Source organism: Bubalus kerabau, chromosome 5 (assembly GCF_029407905.1).
Source record: "Bubalus kerabau isolate K-KA32 ecotype Philippines breed swamp buffalo chromosome 5, PCC_UOA_SB_1v2, whole genome shotgun sequence".
Lineage (NCBI taxonomy): Eukaryota > Metazoa > Chordata > Mammalia > Artiodactyla > Bovidae > Bubalus > Bubalus kerabau.
The window spans coordinates 119,043,103-119,053,424 of record NC_073628.1 but is presented as its reverse complement, the minus strand read 5'-3'; the positions used below and the strand labels follow the sequence as shown (position 1 = coordinate 119,053,424).

The 10,322-nt window shown below is 39.4% G+C and overlaps 1 protein-coding gene and 1 long non-coding RNA gene across 2 annotated transcripts in view; both read right to left on the bottom strand.

Moving 5' to 3' along the window:
- Positions 1-10,322, bottom strand: part of LAMC1 (laminin subunit gamma 1) — a 119,228-nt gene that overhangs the window by 72,521 nt on the left and 36,385 nt on the right. The window lies entirely within an intron of this gene.
- Positions 1-10,322, bottom strand: part of LOC129653333 (uncharacterized) — a 65,540-nt gene that overhangs the window by 19,672 nt on the left and 35,546 nt on the right. Inside the window, exon 2 of the long non-coding RNA XR_008715067.1 lies at positions 888-1,008. This is a non-coding gene — a long non-coding RNA (uncharacterized LOC129653333). The remainder of the gene's footprint in view (positions 1-887; positions 1,009-10,322) is intronic.

The following is a 10,322-nucleotide window of genomic DNA, read 5'->3' as shown; positions in this document are numbered from 1 at the left end:
TGCTTGTAGCTATTCACTCCAATGTACTATACAAATTACCACCATACCTGAAATGGCAGACTCTAAAAGTGATAAATTGCCTACTTCTGAAGAAAGAGAGGGGAGGCCAGATCATCACTATCCCAAATGAGCAAACAAGATGATCCACTGGAATGTGTGGGAAGAAAATATTAGAAACTCAAAACTCTCTACTTGGTTTTGTCTCACTAAACTTCCTATCTATGGTATTTGTAATGTACATAATATATTACTATAGCCTACATGTGTATCATTTATAAATAAATTAGTATACATACATTACAGGTGTATACCAAGAAATATTTTACTACCAGTGATGACTGATCCAAAAAGTTTAGAAACCATAGGTCCAGATAGCCAGTTAGAACTCATGCTTGTCATGGACTCAAACACTGGGTAAAGCTTTAAGATAACCTGAGAGTTCATTTCCTAACTTATGCAACTTCACTTTATTCTTACTCAAACATAGCTATCATCTTAATAACCTGTTTTGGAAAATATTTTCCATTACACAAGAAAATTATAAGCAGTGAATAAATTTTGTTTCATCACAATTCTTTTAGTCCCAAGTGGGACTGAGGTTGTGTTTGAATTTAGGAGGAAATAAGTTTTCTTTTTAAACCTCAGTGAGATAAAGGCTAGTCTATATGTAATCTGCTATTCTGCATATTTCCAAAAGTAGATAAGTGAAAGAGGTTTCAACTACTGCTATTCAGTTACCTGGTATTTAGGTAGTTTCATCTTTAATTCTTACAGCACTGAGTAAAAAAACTCCCAGGATTTTTTTTCTTATAGATTTCAATAAGATTACCAATTAAAACTATAAAATCAACAGGTCAGAGTGAAAAATATCATTTTTTCTAACTTACAGAGTATCAAAATTCTCTGGAGTAGATGGGAAATGTGTTCTGTGTTCAGCTCTTCTTTAGTAAGTACTCAGCCTCCTCTTCAAGAGGGTAGACAGAATTGAATCCAGCAAGGAACCAGAACCTGTGCGATCAACATCAGGATTGAATGGAACTGCAGCTTGCCCTGGGTCTCCTACTGCTGACACTCCTTGGGCTCTACTATCTCCCACCTCCTCTCCTTCCTCCAGCCAGTAACTGTCCTTGCCTGTTCACTCAATGCCAGCTCCTGTATGCCAGCTGTTGCACTGTACTACCGTACTTTTCAAGGTATTATACTGTAAAATCAAAAATGCTTTATTTTTTGTTTTTTTTTTATGTATGATTTGTGTGAAAAGTATGATAAACCTATTATAGTACAGTACTATATAGCCAACTGTGTTAGTTGGGTGGGTACCTAGGCTAACTTTGTTGGATTTAACAAACAAATTGGACTTTGAACGCACTCTCAGAACAGAACTCGTTCGTATGTAGGGGGCTTACTGTACCATGATGTTGGGGGTAGGGCTAGAACATATGAAGTCTGAGAGTACAAATATGCAGCCCATAATATGTATCATTTCAAAAGGTTTTAGAAGCTTACTTGTATTAAACAATTTTTATGAAAAAAAAAAAACTTTACAAAGCAAAACATGGTTGAACATTTGGCATATATCCCACTTAGGCAAAAGTCTGATTCCTAGATACTTGATTCATATCAAATGGGTGTGTCTCTTTTAGGTTCCCATTCAATCAGTTCAGTTCGTTCGCTCAGCCATGTTCGACTCTTTGTGACCCCATGGACTGAAGCATGCCAGGCCTCCCTATCCTTCTCTATCACCTGGAATTTGCTCAAACTCATGCCCATTGAGTCGGTGATGCCATCCAACCGTCTCATCCTCTGTCGTCCCCTTCTCCTCCCGTCTTCAATCTTTCCCAGCATCAGGGTCTTTTTCAGTGAGTCAGTTCTTTGCATCAGGTGGCCAAAGTATTAGAGTTTCAGCTTCAACATCAGTCCTTCCAATGAATATTCAGGACTAATTTCCTTTAGCATGGACTGGTTGGATCTCCTTGCAGTCAAAAGGACTCTCAAGAGTCTTCTCCAACACCACAGTTCAAAAGCATCAAATCTTCGGCACTCAGCTTTCTTTATGGTCCAACTCTCACATGCATACATGACTACTGGAAAAACCATAGCTTTGACTAGGCAGACCTTTGTCGGTAAAGTGATGTCTCTGCTTTTTAGTCTAGGTTGGTCATAACTTTTCTTCCAAGGAGCAAGCGTCTTTTAATTTCATGGCTGCAGTCACCATCTGCAGTGATTTTGTACACTGTTTCCATTGTTTCCTCATCTGTTTGCCATGAAGTGATGGGACCAGATACCATGATCTTAGTTTTCTGAATGTTGAGTTTTAAGCCACCTTTTTCAGTCTGAGAGTTCACTTTCATCAAGAGACTCTTTAGTCCTTCTTCGCTTTCTGCCATAAGGGTGGTGTTATGTGCATATCTGAGGTTATTGATATTTCTCCCGGCAATCTTGATTCCAGCTTGTGCTTCATCCAGCCCAGGGTTTCTCATGATGTACTCTGCATGTAAGTTAAATAAGCAGGGTGACAATATACAGCCTTAACATACTCCTTTCCTGATTTGGAACCAGTCTGTTGTTCCATGTCCAGTTCTGACTGTTGCTTCCTGACCTGCATACAGATTTCTCATGAGGCAGATCAGGTGGTCTGGTATTCCCATATCTTTAAGAATTTTCCAGAGTTTGTGGTGATCCACACAGTCAAAAGCTTTGGTGTAGTCAATAAAGCAGTAGTAGATGTTTTTCTGGCACTCTCTTGTTTTTTCGATGATCCAACGGATGTTGGCAATTTGATCTCTGGTACCTCTGCCTTTTCTAAATCTAGCTTGAACATCTGGAAATTCACGGTTCACATATTGCTGAGGCCTGGCTTGGAGAATTTTGAGCATTACTTTGCTAGAGTGTGAGATGAGTGCAATTGCACGATAGTTTGAGCATTCTTTGGCACTGCTTTTATCGTATAGTAAAAGAACATTTTCTAGATTAAACTATATAAACAGTATTTTTAGTCTGGCACTGCCTACCTAGTACTTGCTTTTTCTTTTAACTTCTCATCTGTATCTTATCGAAAGATTGGTTTAAGGAATTACTCTTCAGACAACAGTAAATGAGATCAAATGAAGAGGAAGGACATTAAATGTCAAGGTAAATTTGAAAACCGAAACTTCAGCTTTAATGCTATTAAAGGAAAACACCAGGCACTGATGCTGCAATGATCTGTCGTCTAACCTAGAGGACCCAAGAGTCATCCATTCACCACACCCAAGCACGTTCATTCACAACTCTGTTAATAATAGTACTGTGGGGAAACTCTCTCCCACCATTTCCCAGATTCAGGTTAGAGATTCACTCTGGAAGGTCCATACCCAAAAGGAAGGAATCTGTAAAAGGAATAATGGTGTTTGAAAACCAGTGGAACGAAGGGCTCCATGACAGTCAACTCAGTACCTCTAATGAAGCAGAAATGTAGACACAATCAGTCAGTACTTTTGGGGTCCAAGATAGTCAAAGAGCTGTCTGCAGACTTTGCAAGGATCACTTGAATTAAATGTTGCCAAGTCTCACACTCTCTGCAATGTGTCGCAGCAAGAGTTTATCTACATCAGAAGCGCACCATGGTCACATTATCACAAACGGTGCCCCCCAAAAAACAGACTCAGAAAGTCAAGCTCTACCTATATACTATTACTTGTTCTAAGCTCCAAATTAGTCTTTTTTTAATTCTCAAGAGACTTTTTTCTTTTTCTCTTTCAAAAAGCATAAAAATTCCCCATGTTCTAATCCTCTTACACTGTTGGGAATGTAATTGTGCAGCCAAAATGAAGAACAGTTCAGAATTTCCTTAGAAAACTAAAAATAGGTCTACTGTGTGATCCAGCAGTCCTACTCCTGGGCACATATCTGGGGAAAAAGGAAAACTCTAATTCGGAAAGTTATGTGCACCCCAATGTTCGCAGCAGCATTACTGACAGTTGTCAAGACACGAAGAGCCTAGATGTCCATCAACAGAGGGATGGACGGGGAAGACGTGGCACATACACAGAATGCAATACCACCCAGCCACAAAAAGAATGGAATATGCCATGTTCAGTAACATGGATGGACCCAGAGACTATTACACTAAGCAAAGTCAGTCAGATAGAAACGAAAATATCATATGATATCATTTATATGCTGAACCTAAAAGACATGATACAAATGAACTTGTTTAAAAAACAGAAATGGACTCTCAGACACGGAAAACAAACTAGGGTTACCAAAGAGGGAAGGCAGGAGAGATAAATTAGGAGTTTGGGATGAGCAGATACAAATCACTATATATGAAATAAACAAGGACCTATCGTACAGTACAGGAAACTATCTTCAATATCTTGGTAATAAACCAAAATGGTAATAAACCATAATGGAAAAGCATCTGAAAAGGATACACACAAATACTTTGCTGTACACCTAAAACTGACACAATAAAGTAAATTTACTATACTTCAATTAAAAAAAAGTTCGAATGTTCACCCAGGCATCTGAACCATGAGTAGGGCCAGTAAGTTTACTTCAAATACGATCAATTCTCATTATTCTGGTAGTTATGTTCTGTAAAGTTGCATGAACACTAAATTAGCAAATAACGGAAAACATTGCTCCCAGGGGAAATAGAGAATTAGATTCTTGCAAACATCTGGACATATTCTGTCAACATATTAATACATAACCTTGTTTTATGTGAATTTCTGTTTGGGGGCACTTTATTTAACATATATTTTAGGTTCATTAACACTGAACCCTTGGCCAACAGCACTATAACTCACACCTAGACAAAGCTTATCTAACATCTATTTTCTCCCTGAAGTACAAAAAAAGCCTTCTTGTACTTAGAAACACTAGACACTTGAGGACCATTTTAGGTAGTAAAGTCACCAAGAAAAAGCACCAAAATGAGAAAAATGTGGTACTAAATGTTCACCGTATGAGAGCTGAAATGAGAGGCTGGGGCATCCCTTTCTCCAATGTCAGCTGAGAACGTGGGTGTCAGGCAACACTCCTCACCTCTCTGAACATGTTCCCAAATAACTGCAAAGGAACCCTGAGTAGGGACTTCTGCATTACCAATAAAGTTTAGTGAGGAGGGGAATTTGCAAATACCAAATCTATGAATAATGACTATGGATTGCACAGGGTCTACATACATATCTCAAACAGCATCACAACTTTAGTCTCAGTCTTCCTAGTGTCCAGAGAAAGAAAAACACAGACTACTTCTTTATTATTATTTTAAATTACAGCTTTATCTGGATACAGTTTCAATTTTCAAGTGAGAAACCCCACAGGGTAACAGCTACAGAACACAGGATAAAGCATTTTCCTCCACCCACATGTAGACAAAACATCTATGCACACACAATTCCAAGTTTCTCATTATGTCTCTTCCTGCATCAATCACCAATTCCCTAACTTGACAACACACACACACACACACACACACACCACCAACTTTCAAATTTAGAGCCTTGAAAGACATTTCCTGGATCAGCCTTTTGTGAAACAACAACAATATCAGCTTCCTGACATATAAAGCACGTTTTCCTAAACATGAATCTTGAAAAGCACTGTTACTTTGTATAGCCACTCAGCAGGTGGCAGGGTGTGATGAAACAGGAAATGAGAACAAATGCCTCCCCCACACACTTGCAGACCACCACAGGGAATAATACATCAGCAAACAATCCCACATCTTTATCATCCAACCAGCCATCATCTGTTGGATGATTTCGCATCCTTTAACTCACTCTTACCCACTGTTCAGTTATCCTTTGCATCTATCTGACAATTACATATTAATGTAAGAAATCTGCCAAGGGTGTCATTCCTGTGAGAATTACACTGAATTCAAACAGAAAAAAAAAAATTACCTAATTCCTAAAAAAATAATTACTTAAATTAAAAGCAAATCTCCTTAAGCCACAGATTTAAAAATACAACATTGAGGGAGTTTCCTGAGGGTCTAGTGGTTAAGAGTCTGCCTTGCAATGCAGGGGACTCAGGTAAGATCTCTAGTCAGGGAACTAAGATCCCACATGCTGTGGAGCAATTAAGGCTGTGTGTGCTGTAACCAAGAGCCAATGTAGTCAAATAAGTATTTTTTAAAAACAGAATTTTTAAAAACAAGCATATAACATTGATATCTCAAGAAATTATTAAACCCTTTTCCTCTAACTACCTCCAAAGATCCAAAGAGTAGTTTTCTCCCTAGTTATCAACTAGATAACATCCTTTATTCTACTTCAGTTATAAAACCATAGGATATTTTCCTTCACTACCCCAGAAATCAAAGAAGCCAAATAAATACAAATGGTGGTATACTAGTGAGAGCATGACCCAGACAACAAAAGAACAACACACAGATGTTACCATCACCCACAAAACTGGAAGTATCCCAGGAACATCTGAGCATCCACAAAGCATCTCGGTCATTTAAACTCCATGACAGGCCAGAGTGATGCTCAGAGAGCCAGGACACAGAATTCAACAGAAGGGGCTCAGCTCTGGAGCCCCAAGAAAAGCATTAACATCTGTTCATTTACTTAAAATCATAGATGCTCTGTATGGTGGAAGGAGCGTTCCCAAATCTAATCGCCTCATTAACAGGTGAGGAAGCGGGCCCACAGATTAAATGATTTGCTAATACAACCTCTGAATCACAGACTGAACTGTATGACTATGTATTTGCCTCATAAAAGGACTATGGAAAGATGATTTAGTAAACAATAAAAATACTCAAATTTTAAAAGATGTAGGTCTGGGCATTTCATTCCCTTGTTTAGATTTTTCAAAGCACTCTGGACTTTAAAAATCTTACCATATGACACAAGAGATTTTCATGGCCAAGTCTATGTATCTCTTATCTCATTCTGCACACATCCTGCAATCCAGCACACTCATGCATCCGTCCGTTCATTCAGTCACTCTTTGAGTAATTCTTCATGACGAGTCTACGTTGTGCCACGCACTGTGTCACTCCAAACTACTTAACAGAACTCAACCAGGCCATTCTTTGTGCACTCAGTACCTTTGCCCATGATATTGTTTTTACCTGGAATGCCCTATCTTCAAAAACACAGTAGGACATTAAACTGCATTTTTAATAATTAGGTTTTCTATATCCTGGTGGATAGCTCCCATCTGTCTTACTTTGAACATGCATTAGCAAAAGAGAAATAATGAAACTCCGTATTTATTATTCCCACATACAAGGCTGTTTTGAGAATCTGGCAAGAATAGCAAGCTAAAATGCAATGCGTATTTGCCGGTGGGTGGGTGTGTGTGGGTGTGTGTTCAGTTGCTCAGTCGTGTCCTACTCTTTGCAACCCCATGGACTACAGCCTGGCAAGCTCATCTGCCTATGAGATTTTCTAGGCAAGAATGCTGGAGTGGGTTGCCATTTCCTCCTCCAGGGGAATTCTCCTGACCCAGGGTTCAAACCCATGTCTCTTGCATCTCCTGCACTGGCAGGCAGGCTCTTTACCAGCTGAGCCACTGGGGAAGTACCATGTTCAACCATAAAACATTAAATCATTCTCTTATTTAAAATCAGTTCATTTCAGTTCAGTTCAGTCGCTCAGTCGTGTCTGACTCTTTGCGACCCCATGAATCAAAGCACGCCAGGCCTCCCTGTCCATCACCATCTCCCAGAGTTCACTCAGACTCACGTCCATCGAGTCAGTGATGCCATCCAGTCACCTCATCTTCTGTCGTCCCCTTCTCCTCCTGCCCCCAATCCCTCCCAGCATCAGAGTCTTTTCCAATGAGTCAACTCTTCGCATGAGGTGGCCAAAGTACTGGAGTTTCAGCTTTAGCATCATTCCTTCCAAAGAAATCCCAGGGCTGATCTCCTTCAGAATGGACTGGTTGGATCTCCTTGCAGTCCAAGGGACTCTCAAGAGTCTTCTCCAATACCACAGTTCAAAAGCATCAATTCTTCTACACTCAGCTTTCTTGAGCAAGACAAAAAATGCCCCCTTCACTACCTGCATTCCAGACTCCATTCATGACTCATTGCCTTCATAGCCAAGCCTCAGAAATTCTCTGGTAGAGAGCTTCCCTCATGGCTCACAGTCACCTTCTTTCTTGTAGGTGGTCAAGTGAGAAAAAAAGGAAAGATTCCAGCACCCTTAGGCTCTACCCCACAGCTATGCTCCTACCCACTGCGGGAATATGAGCATGTCCCCTCAACCTTCAGAGTCTTAATTTCCTCAACTAGAAGAATGGAAATAAGTGATTTCAGTAACAAAGCACTTACTGAGGTCCTGCTAGCCAATGGAACAGATACATATGGTTTCACGAAGAACAGGTAAACAGATAATACAGCTGTGAAGAAAGTTATCACAGTAAAAGGTATGAAAAGGCTTTGGAAAACAGAGATGAGAAACCAATTAATTCTGTTTTACTTAAATCACAGGACTGGAGTAAGGCTCAAAAAAGATAAGATATGTGAAAATAGTTGTATAAATGACAAATCCTTCCACAAGTATGGGTTACAATGAAACAGCAACTCACTCCAATATTCTTGCCTAGAGAATTCCATGGATAGAGGAGCCTGGCAGGCTATAGTCCATAGGGTTGCAAAGAGCAGGACATGACTGAGTGACTAACACATACAAGCTAGCATCAGCTGTTCTGATGCATGTTTATTCCCTAGACCATCTAGGACACTGTAACTGAATTAATTCAGTATATATTATATAAACTGAAAAATGTGCAAAGCCCAAGAGATTCAGATTAATGTGCCAAGTACAAGATGCTGGATGAAAGTTCTCTGATTACAAACTACTCTTTTTCTTTACTGACACATAATTCACATACTATAAAATTCACCTATTAAGCTTTTATAGCAAAATCTGACCTGATGTGACATGGGCTATTTATAGTCATTATTCCATTTATGCATGAATTTTTCTTTCACTGCAGAAATTGCCATGCATTCAATTATGGGGTACTTGTCCAAAAATTGGTGAGAGGAGGAGTACATAATATACACATTGGGTTACATTTCTAAAAATCATGAATTCTGAAACAGTCTGCCCCATGGGTGTTGGAGCTGGGACTCAGTTCAGTTCAGTCGCTCAGTCGTGTCCAACTCTGCAACCCCATGGACTGCAGCACGCCAGGCTTCCCTGTCCATCACCAACTCCTGGAGCTTGCTCAAACTCATGTCCATTGAGTCAGTGATGCCATCCAACCATCTCATCCTCTGTCATCCTCTTCTCCTCCTGCCTTCAATCTTTCCCAGCATCAGGGTCTTTTCAAATGAGTCAGTTCTTTGCATGAGGTGGCCAAAGTTTTGGAGTTTCAGCTTCAGCATCAGTCCTTCCAATGAATATTCAGGACTGATTTCCTTTAGGATGGACCGGTTGGATCTCCTTGCAGTCCAAGGAACTCTCAAGAGTCTTCTCCAACACCACCGTTCAATAGCATCAATTCTTCGGCACTCAGCTTCCTTTATAGTCCAACTCTCACATCTATACATGACTACCATAGCCTTGACTAGACAGACTTTTGTTGGCAAAGTAATGCCTCTGCTTTTTAATATGCTGTCTAGGTTGGTCATAGCAAGACCTGCAATAACCTAGTGCCTGCTTCACAGAGTGACCGTGAGGATGAAAAACATCTAATGCTAGCTCAGTGCCTGCACGCAGCAGGTCTTCCTCAAGAGTCAGGGGCTACCGCTAGCCTTCCAGGACTACTTGGTGAAGAGCACTAATACCACCAAAACTTTCCAGTTTTGACTTCTTCATTCCCATCCCAGTGGATGTACTTGCCCTTCCTTGCTTATGTACTATAAGTACATAAGTATATAAGTATAGTACTTATATTATAATATATTATATATATTATACATATACATATACAAATATATACATATTATATACATATATGTACTATATATGACTTCTGGCTTATTATGTCTTACCTTGTACTATAACATCCCAGATGTTACTTCAATTTACCTAAGAATAAGTAATGACTTTACACTTTAAGTTCACCTTAAGCATCTGAGTTTGGATCAACTGCATCCACTGTCATTCTCCACAAGAAAAAATGAACACAAAACAAAATAGATAACCCAATAAAATACAATATCATCTAAAAGATGCCTAAAAGGCAATAAACAGCAAAGGCTTTTTAAAAATACCTTATTCAAATAAGAAATTGAGTATCACCAGCTACTTTTGATATAGCCCTTAAGCTTCTCAGTAGGTTACTAGGAAACAGACCCTAAATTCATCTTCCATATGCTAAAGGAAACTCAGGTTAATGGACTCCAATCTACTCATTTTCTG